At 42.7% G+C, this 14,020-nt stretch overlaps 1 protein-coding gene across 2 annotated transcripts in view; it reads right to left on the bottom strand.

Annotated features, from left to right (window-relative positions):
• thrb (thyroid hormone receptor beta) overlaps nucleotides 1-14,020 on the bottom strand; it is a 116,458-nt gene that overhangs the window by 36,513 nt on the left and 65,925 nt on the right. For both annotated transcript variants that reach the window (XM_082521596.1, XM_082521595.1), the window contains exon 2: nucleotides 7,630-7,693. The gene's annotated coding sequence lies outside the window, so the exon portion shown is untranslated. The remainder of the gene's footprint in view (nucleotides 1-7,629; nucleotides 7,694-14,020) is intronic.

Consider the following 14,020-nt stretch of genomic DNA (forward strand, 5'->3'; position numbering starts at 1 on the left):
AAGATTGTCTCAGTACATTCTTCCATTAATCATCCCTTCATTTTTATTATTAATATACAATAATACTGGGTAGCTCAGGTGGCAGAGCAGGTCAGCCACTAATCATAAGATCGGTGGTTTGATCCCAGGTTGCCTCCTGGCTTCATGCCAAATATCCTTGGGCAAGACACTTCACCCGTTGCCTACTGGTGGTGGTCAGAGGGCCCGGTGGCGCCAGTGTCCGGCAGCCTCGCCTCTGTCAGTGCGCCCCAGGGTGGCTGTGGCTATAATGTAGCTGCCATCACCAGTGTGTGAATGTGTGAATGACTGAATGTGTGAAGCGCTATACAAATGCAGGCCATTTACCATAATATACATAATGACCAATGTTCCCTCTAAGCTGCGCGCGTGCGTAATTGCGCACTGCTGGTCTCTGTGTACAGAAAATCTGCGTTGCGCACACAAATTTTTTTTAACCTGAATTGAAATTAAAACTTTAACAATTTTTTATGAACAGCTGTGTGCAGGCAGGAATAGGACCCAAGGTGCCGACACTCGGAGGCAAAACTTGAACTCAAAACAGCTTTAATGCTAAACTCAAATGCAGAATAACTGGATATATCAAAATAAACTTACACCAGAAGACTGACAGAACACACAGCAAGATAAGGGTAGATCCCAACACGGACAAACTGAAACACAGGGCTTAAATACACAGAGGGAGCAATCAGGGAATGGGTAACAGGAGGGAAACACAGCTGGGGCAAATCAGGCCTGACGAGACAAAGGAAGCAAAACCAGATACATTAACATCAGACATGGACCTTCAAAATAAAACAGGAAACATAACACAGACTGGACTAAAGACACAGACTCACATGCAGGCACTACAACAAAGGGAACAAAGACATGGGACCAGGGCAGACAGACACTGACTGGACACGAGGATATAGCAACTAAGGATTACACAGAGACATAAACCATAAGACAGAACTCTAACGAAGAAACCAAAGAATAGAAATGATAAATAATACAATAAACTCAAAACCCTGGGTCAACGACCCAGGCATCCTAACACAATTCTGTTTGCAGTGTGAGTCAGTGACTGGCTGCTCCCGTATGGGATCAGAACGATGCTACCTTATCCCAAAGTCCAGCCAATGATGTGATTCACATTCGTATATACGCAGCTAATCAGCGTGGCTGACAGGCTATGACAGCGTCCTTATGTGCCGACACCGGTGTTTTAGCAAAGCGGCTGATGTGGAGTGAAGCCACGTTAATGACAACGTGTACAACCATTGGAGATGTGAGCAGGACAGACGGAACAACTGACGGACAAAGTGTGGACTTTATACCAGTTTATAAATTGTGTTGATCGGCCACGTAAAACCACGTAGTGTGTAGTTAGTGTGTAGTCAGTGTGTAGTCAGTGTGTAGTCAGTGTGTAGTTAGTGTGTAGTTAGTGTGTAGTCAGTGTGTAGTTAGTGTGTAGTCAGTGTGTAGTCAGTGTGTAGTCAGTATGTAGTCAGTGTGTAGTTAGTGTGTAGTTAGTGTGTAGTTAGTGTGTAGTTAGTGTGTAGTCAGTGTGTAGTCAGTGTGTAGTCAGTGTGTAGTTAGTGTGTAGTCAGTGTGTAGTCAGTGTGTAGTTAGTGTGTAGTTAGTGTGTAGTCAGTGTGTAGTTAGTGTGTAGTTAGTGTGTAGTCAGTGTGTAGTCAGTGTGTAGTTAGTGTGTAGTCAGTGTGTAGTCAGTGTGTAGTTAGTGTGTAGTTAGTGTGTAGTCAGTGTGTAGTTAGTGTGTAGTTAGTGTGTAGTCAGTGTGTAGTCAGTGTGTAGTTAGTGTGTAGTCAGTGTGTAGTCAGTGTGTAGTTAGTGTGTAGTTAGTGTGTAGTCAGTGTGTAGTTAGTGTGTAGTTAGTGTGTAGTCAGTGTGTAGTCAGTGTGTAGTCAGTGTGTAGTTAGTGTGTAGTCAGTGTGTAGTCAGTGTGTAGTTAGTGTGTAGTCAGTGTGTAGTCAGTGTGTAGTTAGTGTGTAGTTAGTGTGTAGTCAGTGTGTAGTCAGTGTGTAGTTAGTGTGTAGTCAGTGTGTAGTTAGTGTGTAGTTAGTGTGTAGTTAGTGTGTAGTCAGTGTGTAGTTAGTGTGTAGTTAGTGTGTAGTTAGTGTGTAGTTAGTGTGTAGTCAGTGTGTAGTCAGTGTGTAGTTAGTGTGTAGTCAGTGTGTAGTTAGTGTGTAGTCAGTGTGTAGTCAGTGTGTAGTCAGTGTGTAGTTAGTGTGTAGTCAGTGTGTAGTTAGTGTGTAGTTAGTGTGTAGTTAGTGTGTAGTCAGTGTGTAGTCAGTGTGTAGTTAGTGTGTAGTTAGTGTGTAGTTAGTGTGTAGTTAGTGTGTAGTTAGTGTGTAGTTAGTGTGTAGTCAGTGTGTAGTCAGTGTGTAGTCAGTGTGTAGTCAGTGTGTAGTTAGTGTGTAGTCAGTGTGTAGTTAGTGTGTAGTTAGTGTGTAGTTAGTGTGTAGTCAGTGTGTAGTTAGTGTGTAGTTAGTGTGTAGTTAGTGTGTAGTTAGTGTGTAGTTAGTGTGTAGTGTAGTCAGTAGTGTTGTGTGTGTCAGAACAATGAGGCGCCTGCTGAGTGTTACAGGTGTTACAGCAGTGACACATCTGCTGCTGTCAGGCCTGCAGGTATCAGGCTGTTGTTCTCCTTCATCTCATAGTGGACAGAAATTATTTTTGGAGCGGCACAAATAATTTGTGTGGCATCAGATTTGATGCAGAACAGCTGATTGTTCTGTGAATAGTTTGAAATGTTTATTAAAAACACCTTGGCTGCATTTTTAGGTAAACAGCTGCAAAACACTTTGTTGTTTGCAAAACTCAGTAACTTTTTTGAAGTAGTAACTATATAATTAATATCCCAACATTGGTCATTATTTACTGTATTTTGCAGACAGAGTTACAGACTCTCTCCCAGACCACAGACTCAGAATACAGTCAGAGCTTTATTTAATAAAAAAAAAGAAAGAAAGTTGTGTTTTCAAAATTGGAGTTGAAGTTATTTTTCCTTCCAATAGTGTTAACATGCTGCACAGGACAGGAACACGATTTTTATAATTTTCATTGTAAGTGGGCTAAAGCAGTTAATTAAAAGTAGTCTAACATAAATGCTGTAATTTGATTACTTTAAATACATGTAACTTGGATGGATCGGATGCTGGCGTGACCACAGTGCACACGTCTGCTGTTGCTCACAGTGGTCCAAGGGGACGCTCAGGGAGTTTGTGTGTTCAGACACGTGAAACATTACAGGGAACGTTGATTATGACACGTGCCAGTGTCGCCTCACACTATGATGTTCACACCTCCAAACGTCACTGTTGGTACGGTGTTTTGGGGATGAGAGCCTTTTGGCCTCCAACCACGGTGTGCATTACAGCATCCAAAGCGTTCGGTTTTGACCAGACTATATCCTCCCCGTATCTCACAGGCTTGTCTAAGTGCGATGGATCCTGCATGAGTGAGCGCATGTACAGGCCATGTTAGTTGAGTGCACAGCTCATCGTTTTCTTTAAAATAATTGCATCTGTCTTTCTGTTGGCCATCATGAGATGTTTCTTGTGTGACGTGTTGGTAATGACCATCAGTTGGGACTGAACCAGCCTTACTTTCTCATTTCTGCTGGTGTCATGACTGTCCTGCCTGTTTGCACCTCCCTTTCTTCACGTGTTCAATACTTTCCCCCTGTTTCATTTCTTATTATTATAAGTTAATTTATGGATTTGATTTCTTTGGATGGGTTGTTACCAACATTTCACATCAATAGCACCTTTACAAATATATAATACAAAAATATTTACTTAGAAAACTGTGTTCTATACTTACTGTACGTACTGTACTTACTGTTGTATTTCCTGCTTGCAATATACTGTACATCATGCTGGAATGGCCACAGCTTCAATTATATGGTTGCAGAAGTCTGTGACTGTAGCTGGTGGCTTTAGATAACTGTCCAAACAACTGCTGACTGAAATCTATGTTTCTTTTAATTAGAGGATGTTAGATTAGTCACAGGCAGCTAGTGCAGGGAGATATTTACTGAACTTGTATTTGGGCAGTAGCATCTGACCCAAGGAAACTTGGAATGCAGACTGTTTTTTTTCTTTCTTTTTTTTTACTTACTTCTGAAAAGAAAGCCTCATTTCTGCTGTTCAATACTGAACAAATTTAAACTTTTTAAGATTATGCAGAATTGCAAAATGCTGTGTCTCTAAACCTCTGTAACTCTGTAACCCAGGCCAGGAAAACTGCCTTCATGTTGTTCTGTTTTATCCTCAGCTACTTCAGCACAGAGGCCTCTGCTGTGACGCTCACACCTCTGATAAAAGTCTCGCAAGTGTCAGCTTTCTTTTTATAGATATAAAAATATAGATATGTACTGATAAGTGATCAGAATTATAATATTTCTGACTGTCTGAGGCAAAATTTCCCCGAATCAAATCAAATCAAATCGGATCGATTCTTGAAATCAGTGAGGATACCCAGCCCTACTTTAGTGAGGAACGTAACTTTCAGGTCCCTTCTGATTTACATGAAATGTTATCTGACATAATTACCGTGAAGTACAGCCAGAGCTTAGTATCACGACCTGCTTCTTGATTAAAACCTTTTATTGATTTAATAAAAAGAAACTGGGTGACTATGATTTCACTCTTATTCCGTTTCATCACTGCAAATAATATCAGCATATTACTTATCCTATGAAATGTTTCAGTCATTAAATCCAAAATGCACTGTAACCATAACTTCATTAATTCAACTTACAGCTAATAATTTGCATTTATGAATCAGTGATATGGTAAAGCCCTTCATACAACATGCCTCATTCATCCATTCACACCCAACTTATACAAGAACCTTTCCCCCCCAGTTCTTCCTAACATTCACACTCTGATCAACGCGGCACAGAGTAACGGGACACTTGGACTGGAGCACGAACCTTTCGATAAGAAGCTGAGCTGCTCTGTCTCCTGAGCTACAGTAAGAATAAAAGAGAACAATCAGGAATCGCTCGTTTTTATATGTTTTCATATGTTTGATGGCAGCCTCCTCCTAACCTTAGCATCATTCTTTAATGTGCAATGTAGCACTGCAGCCTAGCACCCTGCTATGGTGAATAAAAGCTTACACAGGCTTGTCTAATTAGCAGGCTTGGTAGCACAGTAGCATAAACCACCGGACTTCCACCCAAACGAGTTAGCTGCAGCCTGCTATTTGTAGACACGTGTCTGTGATTTTGATTTTGAATCAAAATTACCTTCAGGTTGACAGATTTGTTCCACTTTATAGTATGGTTTCAGTTAAAATATGTCCTTTCACAACAACCAAGTATAAAATATTGATACAATTTCAGAGTCTGAAAAGAGACACTGAAGCAAATGTGCCCTAAACTCTTTTAAATGTCCATCAGGGACATCTGTGGTTGCAAAAAAGCCTTATTGTCCTGCAGACAGGAGAACAAAGCTCTGCGCCTTCACCTCACCAAATGTGATGAATCCATGTGCTCAGTCGCTGTTCGTGACATAAAGACACAGTGAGGGAAATAATTACTTGATCCCCTGGTGAACTTTAAAATTTGCTCATTAAAAAAACAAAACCAGTCTGTAGTTTTTAATGGTAATTTAGAGAGAGACAGACCATCAACACAAAGCAGACAGCCAGTATTTGATCTCCTGGCCAGAATTCTTGCTCCCATCGACTTGTTACAGTCAGTCAGTGACAGACACTCTTGATCTCAACTCATTCTGTGTCCACATAATGAATTTCTTCCATTCCAACCTCTCCACCTATCACAGACCAGAGAGCTGTCAAAGGACACCAGGGACAGGATTGTGAATGTGCACAATGCACCACTGGTATTTGGCAGCTTGTCTAAATGATTCAGAGGTGGCTTGGTAGAAAGCGCTACGGTCAGATGAAACCAAAATCAAGCTCTCTGCCACCGACTCAAGCGGATCCGCTTGGAGGACAGAAAATGCCAAGTATGACCCAAAGAACACAATCCTCATAGCCAAGCACAAGGGTGGAAATATGCTTTGGAGCTGCTTTTCTGCCAAGGATACAGGACAACCTCACCGCACCGAGGGGCCAGCGGACGGGGCCACGCGCTGTAACACTGGAGACGGGGAACGGACGGGTCGTCCAGCACGACAATGACCCAACACATGTCAACATCTGGTATGTAGAATAAAACTTTTCTAAATGATGGTCAGGAGAGAGGATCATCCAGGGCTGATGATTTGTGACAGAGGATCTACCTCGTGCTCATCACATCTGATCTCAAGACACCAAAGACTTTGTAAGGAGACTTTACAAGAACGTTTTTTGATGCTTCTTCTAAACGGTCTATGCGCTGACCGATGTTCTGGGCCCATTATAGCACCTGCAATAGTCATGTTGTGTGCAGTGATACCGCCACAGCTTTTGTCAAGCCTTTATTTTGTTGAATGAACTGCAGTGCTGACACAAGCATACCTGTCTATATTTCATGTCTTCATGAAGAATGCAGCTATCCATAGGACTATTATTATTATTAGGACTAGAACTATGTTTGCTTTTGTCATGGTGGAACCACAGTTAGTTCATTTATCGTTACATACGATCGGATTGGACTGTTAGTGGAGGACAAACGTTAGAAGAAGCAGAAGCAGGTAAACATGACAATATGTTTGACATCGAGTTCTTCAGCTGATGTATGTCCAATTTTATTTACCACGTACACACACACACACACACACACACACACACGTACACACACACACACGTACACACACACACACACACACACGTACACACACACACACACACACACACACACACACACACGTACACACACACACACACACGGATGATCTGATATCCTCGTGTTGGTGTTGTTCCCAGACCATCATGAAAATGTTGTTCCAGGTTCAACATTGCAAGTGACCAATCACATTGTTGTGACGTTATTCTTTTGCGCGCCAAGCCATTCGTGCATTTATGAAATTCCAATGTTGCAAGGACAATATCAATTCTGCTTACCGTTTATTAAAGGGTTACGGTTAGGGTTAGGGTCAGGGTCCGTTGATCGGCGGACAGAGGCGGTTTCACGCAGCTTTAGTACAGTTTTTTGTTTTATGCCGTTTTTTCCCGAAGTCGCAAGAGTATGACGTCACAACATTCTGATTGGTCACTTGCAATGTTGATCCTGGAACAACATTTAGTATGATGATCTGGGAACAACACCAACACGAGGATATCAGATCAACCCACACACACACACACACACACACACACACACACACACACACACACACACACACACACACACACACATGTACACACACACACACACACACACACACACACACACACACACACACAGGCAACAAACAGAATAAACAGAGCCTGCTGTGGCACATAATGACTTAGGCTAAGATATAAACAAAGATTTGAGTTTAATTGTGTGTGTGTGTGTGTGTGTGTGTGTGTGCGTGTGTGTGTGTACGTGTGTGTGTGTGTGTGTGTGTGTGTGTGTGTGTGTGTGTGTGTGTGTGAGATGCTGTGTATTGGCATTCTGCAAGCTGCAGGACTCTGACTGTGCAAAATGAAGCAACATGAAGGTCTTACCAAAATAAGTCAAGTCTGACTCGGGGCCGTGCTGAGGAGCTGCTGAGCTCCCCCAGAGAAACACCTACGAAAACACAAGGAAACACACACTGAGATTTGGGAGAGTAATGACAAACTAAGATGATAATCACAGTCTAGCTATGAAATCCCAGTAGGGTCCCAGTAAGGTTTTGAACATTGGAATGAAATATTTAACTAAAGCGTAGGTACAGTTGAAATCCAAACCTCACGCTGAAGCAGACACAAGGTGGGAAAGCTCTTCCCTTCTATAATTTGGATTTCCTTTTTGGACTGGCTGCCTTGCAATGGATCCATTTGTCTTTTTTCTCTGTGTGCAGCCTTGAAGTCAACAATGGCCATGAATATCATAGTGATGACAACACAACATGTGCAGGGAAGCAGAAACAAATCATTTGTTAACTTCATGCTGAGATCACGGGGAAAGATGAAAGACGCCTACAGGAGAGAAGCTGGTCTGATGAGTGAGAGGAACACATTCAGTGCAGGGCAGTGGTGATCATCCCTCTCCAATGAAACACTAATCACTCGTAATCAGACTTACAGCTGATGTTGTGTCTGCAAACAGGAGTGTGTATGTGTGTTTTTCACATCTGCACTGGGAAACGTTGCTGCCACACTTTCATCTGACAGACAGTAATTGTTTTAATACTGCCGTCTATTCAAAACAACAGTGCACAGCCCTGATTAGTATGTAGTGTCTACAGATTTCATGCACATGCATTCATTCAGGTGCAGCTGAAACTGCAGCTCAGAGTCAGCTGCAGCTCTGTTGTGTTAGCTCACTGTTTGCTGCAATCACAGGTGACAACAATTTATTACAGCAAGTTATAAGGACAACTTTTTTTACCCAAGATGACAGCACACGCTGTTTTAGGCAGGTGTTATTTCTACAGTGTATACTGGCTTTACTTATGAAGGCTGTACAGTGTCTGTGTATGCACTTGTATTCATAAACAGTCTGAGAGGAAAGCAAAACAAAAACAGAGTCATGGGATGTACTGCATCTAGGACTGGGCGATATATCGAGTTTTTAAATATATTGATATATTTTTATACGAGATATAAGATCTGACAACATCGTTTATATCGATATAGTCTGTGTTACGTTATATTTATACTTGTGGAGTTGCAAGTTTGCCTCTCTTTCGTCCACTTTTGTCTCTGCGCAGCATTACTCTGCCTCGCCCATCGCTTCACCTGCAGGCAGCACAAGATGGACACGGCAGCTGTCAAAGAGGAGCTGCTCGGTAAAAAGAAAACATTTGGAGATTATTATTTTAATGCTGGTAGCGTTAATCTGGTTAAAATGACGTTAACGGCATAACTGCATTAACACGGCAAATCTCTGTTACCGCGGATCGCCCCGTGCGTGGGGATGGACAGCGAGCTGACTGCGCTAACCGCGCTAACAGTTAGCGTCTTTTAGTTTACATTTTGACTGCACAGTTGTGAGCTCTTTGTTATGCACAAAAACAACATAGTTTTATTTTATTTATGCAGCATTATTATTTAATAAATGCTGATAATTTATTTTTTTTCATGCACATCTGCGCTGTATGTTAATAAAAGTGCCTGTGTGACATCTGGGACACAGCTTTGACTAAGAACTCTCTGTTTGTTCTTGCTTTATGGCTTAAAAAAATATCGAGATATATATCGTAGATCGCCATCCAGCTAAAGAATATTGAGATATGAATTTTGGGCCATATTGCCCAGTCCTAGCTGCAGCCTTAGCGTACTTTCCACTTTTATATACACTCAGCAAGTAAAAGTCTTAGTCCTGCTTTAGGATCATACTTCTAAATTAAGGCTTGTGGAACAAATTTTTAAAACTTGCTTGCAGCAAACATTAAAAGCAGGAATGAAGTTGGTCCTGGAAACCTGTTGCTTGACGATTGCTCATTAGTTGGTTAATTAGGAGAGCACAGGGAGGGGACAACACACAGTGTGGGAGAGAGGACATCGTTTAATGTAGTCGTGGTGCGTTCAGTGCATCACGGGAAGACGGACGAAACATATAATGAATTGATCGTTCAGAGTCACCTGACCACAAGGGAAGCAGTCTGATTATTGGCATTATTAGCAGTACTGTTAGTAGTATGACAGCTGTTACAATTATGGATATGTCTGTGGGAAGGCTGTGAATATAGATCTAATATATACCTGTTGGAGCTAGTGAAATGTAGGCCTCTGTCAGCCTGGCTGGAATAAATCAGAAACTCTGAGTACAGGCAGACGAACAATAGTTACGGTGAACAAAGCTAAGTGTAAAATGAATTACAGCCATGGCTGCGTCTTTGGCTGGATTCTGACACACGGCCACTGATCCATTGAAACAGTCTTATTGCAACTATAGGACAAAAACCAGCAGGTTCAATCATGCACACTTTATTGTTTTGCTCTGCGCTGCTGTTGAAACTGTTATTCTTTGTAAATGTGTAAATAGTGCTTTTGCTGATATTTGGTTACGTCAGCTGAAATAAGCAGACACGGCTTCTTTCTCACAGCCATACTGGGGAAAGTTTGCCAGTTATCTATGAAGCTCACATTGTTTTCTAGACACCACCCGACAGATAGCTGTAGACCTGCGGCTACACGTGTCGTCACTGGTCAAACTGGGCAGAGGATCTTCAGAGTCTGACATTGTTCTGGCACAGTCACACAGTGATGCTACTATTAATCTTAGTGGTCACTGATTGAAACAGGTGGTGTCATTATAATTCAAATTTTACTAATTTTACATTGATCCATTGCCAGTAGTTGGCCACAGGAATACTCTGGTCATTCAGTCTTTAGCGCCACATTTGTAAGGACACTGACGCCAGGATGTCTCTTGAGCTGTCGAGAAGGAGAAACCCATTTAAAGATGGCTCCTGGCGGTGCATCGAGGGCTTCGCCGTGCTGGCCACCCAGCTGGGTGCTGAGGAGGACCGAAAGACATCAACATTAGACTGTCTCTAAAACTTCTACACCTGGGCTTGTCCAAGAATCAACACACAACTGTTCTTAATACTGATTGGTAGGTAGGTGTTCATTTTCTATGCTCATCTCAAAGATAACCTGCTGTGGAGAAGGTCAGGTCTGCAGTTGGAGTTACTGTCCTGTGTACATCTGTAAGAATGTAGAACTGCAGTTCAATCCAAAGCTACTTCACTAGGCTCCAAATCGTGCTTCAGACTTTGGCTCCCTACTGGATTTGTTCAGCTTTAATACAAACGTAGTGTTCATGACCTCAGCCTGGTGGAGCCTACAGCGTGTTTGGACTTCAGCTGTGCCTCATGTGACCTGTAGTCCTATTGGACTGGTTAATGTCAACAGTCTTTGTGGTGTAGTAAAAATAAAATCTACTTTATATATTGTGTGTATGAAATTGCTCTACTTTGTGAAACTTGAACGCAGCTACAGTTATAACGTCTGTGTACATATGGGCCCAGAGAATTCTGCTTCCAAAATATGTTCAACAAACAAGTGTTTTTGGACCGAGGGCCATCTGTTGTTAGTCAGAAGTGTGTGTTTGTGTGTCTTGGAGAAGAAACGCGAAAAGCAAAGACATGACAAGAAGGTGTGTGAGTGTGGCTGAGGGGGGGAACCCTAGACGATACACTCAGTTTCCATAGTGATCGGAGTTATATTTGAAAATGTGACGCACATTTCAACATCCACTTTCGCCTTTTGCTGTTAGTCATCTTCATGAGTTACATGTGTGAAAGGTTTACAGAGAAGAAAAGTGAGATAAGAATGACCTTCTCTCTGGGCCTGGAGAGAAAAGTCAACGAGGGCTTTGATGTGCTGAGCTGTAATGGTTGTAAATGGTTAAACATCTGGATGGGCACATCTGTTGATCCTGCATTGATAATAGATTGCATTTATATTATGGCGCTTTTCTAGGCACCCAAAGCGCTTTACAATACCACTATTCATTCACTCTCACATTCACACACTGGTGAAGGCAGGTACAGTCGTAGCCACAGCTGCCCTGGAGCAGACTGACAGAAGCCAGGCTGCCATATCGCGCCATCGGCTCCTCTGGCCAACACCAGTAGGCGGTAGGGTTGATCCCAAGTCGAAACATTATGCTTACAGCCTGATGAGTACTGAGTGCTCAGTTCCTTCACTATTAGCTCGCAGACTCCGGTACTGTGCGCTCTGACCTACTGTGCTTTACACAAGACCCAGGGATCTACACTGCAGTGTTTCTGAATGTCATGTTATGCAACATTACCACATTTTGGAAGAAACCAGTTTACAGACCAGAGACATACTGGACAAACAGGGCGCCTACACAACTTTTCTGAACCAACTTTGATCAGCGGTCCCCAACCTTTGTCGCTCCACAGACAGGTCAGTATTATCAGGCAGTATTTTCACGGACCGGAGTTTAAGGTGTGGCGGATAAATACGACAAAATAACAGATACAACAAAAACTGTGGTATTTTGTAAATATAACACTAAACGCAAATTCAGTGTGTAATTGTGTAACTTTATTAGCAGCGTCCTCCTGAAGTGCACCAACAACATTGAGAGTAACGTCCTCCTCTCTGCCCCTCAATGCTCTCTGGTCGCTATGGTAACACATTTCTTTCAAAATAAGACGCACAACTACAACACGGAAAAGACCCAGGGAACCGAGTTAACGATAAAAACCCTGAAAACCATCAATTTCACACCCGAGCCTCAGCTCTCACGGCCCGGGACCAAACGACTCACAGACCGGTACCGGGCCGTGGGCCGGGGGTTGGGGACCGCTGAATTAAATGACCTTTGAAATATTTTAAAGATAAAGGAAAAAAAGATGCGCTCAGTACAAACTCTAGAAGCAAAACTCATCGTTATATTCAACAGCTAAATAAAAGCCCCGAAAAGACTTTTTACAACAAGAAAAACTAACAAACAATAACAAAAGGAGTTGAAGGCGACTAAACTAGCTCTACATATTTAAACTGTGGTAACGGATGAAGAATGGGAACCACAGAGACGCAGTAATCTGATTAAGAATGAAGACACATAAACCTTATAGGAACTCTTTAAAAAACTCCTTCAAGGTGTCAAAACAGAAGAACGTAAGCTCAACGGTTCAGATAACTGAATGGACGGTGAGAGTGCCATGGGCCAATGAGAGACCCAATCAAACAGCGAGAACCACAGTGAGCTAGGCTGCTCAGAGTTAACTCTATCAAACCCTGAACAAACCAGCAAGTGAACATGCACCAACACTGACGGCACTAAAACCAGGTTCCTAATATTGTGGCAGCTCATAAGAGCGCAGCAATGTGCTAAAAGTCCAGACACTCCAGGAACAAACACAACATAGAGAGCAGCTCATCACCCCAGCCCTCAAACTTTCACAATCCCAGTTCGATGACATATCTGAATGGGATTGGACCGACTCAGCGAGAGCCCGCAGCCTTCTTACACCGATGTCTACCAACATGTGATTGGTCCTACATTAAGTACTGAGAACACTGTAAACCTGGAGTTGGAGTCACTGTGATGTAAGAACTATGGTGTGACCAGTTTCTGCATTATGCTCTCGAAAAATAGGTTTCATATTTGCACATAGTGACATAATTATAATATCAAGAAGAGGCCAGTATCAGTCAGTACTATCAGCTACGCGTAATATTTACAGCTCCAGAGGAGACAGTGTGTGGATGGAGTGCACACACTAAGACATGGACATGCTAAAAATATATGCAGGCAAGCATGTCATGCATCTGTTTGCCTGCTGAAAGCCCCACGTTACACACATGCACTCACACACAGACGCCTCCCTTCGAGCTCGCTGCTGCCTTTGCCTCTGTGAGCGAGCGCGGGTCGCGTCAGGACAATTCCCCTGCATGCAGACTGTTTGCAGCAATAGCGTGTTTTTTTGCCCCATTTTTTCAGCCTCATGGACACTGTCTGAGGGGCCAGAATGGGGGAAAAAGGAGGGAAGAAAAGAGTCCTTTTCAAATTGATGACAGCAGTTGCCGCTAAGGGAAACTATTGAAAGGAATATATAAAGCAACATCGTAGCATCTACCCACCACACAATCCTCTCTTCCAACATCAAAGTGCACACCCATCTTGAGCTGACAGAGCTCCAGATCACTCCAGTGCAGGCTGGGTACGAGAGGACAACTAAGGACATAGGCAAGGGACTTTAAGGATACTGCAGTAAGCTGCTCACAATGGAGGGAGAAAGGAAGAAAAGAGCGAGAGAAAGCTGCAGAGGAAGGATGGGAGACGAGATGAGAGGGGGGGCAAGATACTGGATTAGTGAAGGACAGGGGATAAACTAAGCACAAATATATCATTTGGAATGAACTACTGCTTCTGCTACTCCCTAAATATGAACAATTACCTAGATTATTTCTACCATACCACTTA

The sequence above is a fragment of the Aulonocara stuartgranti genome, assembly GCF_965226115.1.
Source record: "Aulonocara stuartgranti genome assembly, chromosome: 22".
NCBI lineage: Eukaryota > Metazoa > Chordata > Actinopteri > Cichliformes > Cichlidae > Aulonocara > Aulonocara stuartgranti.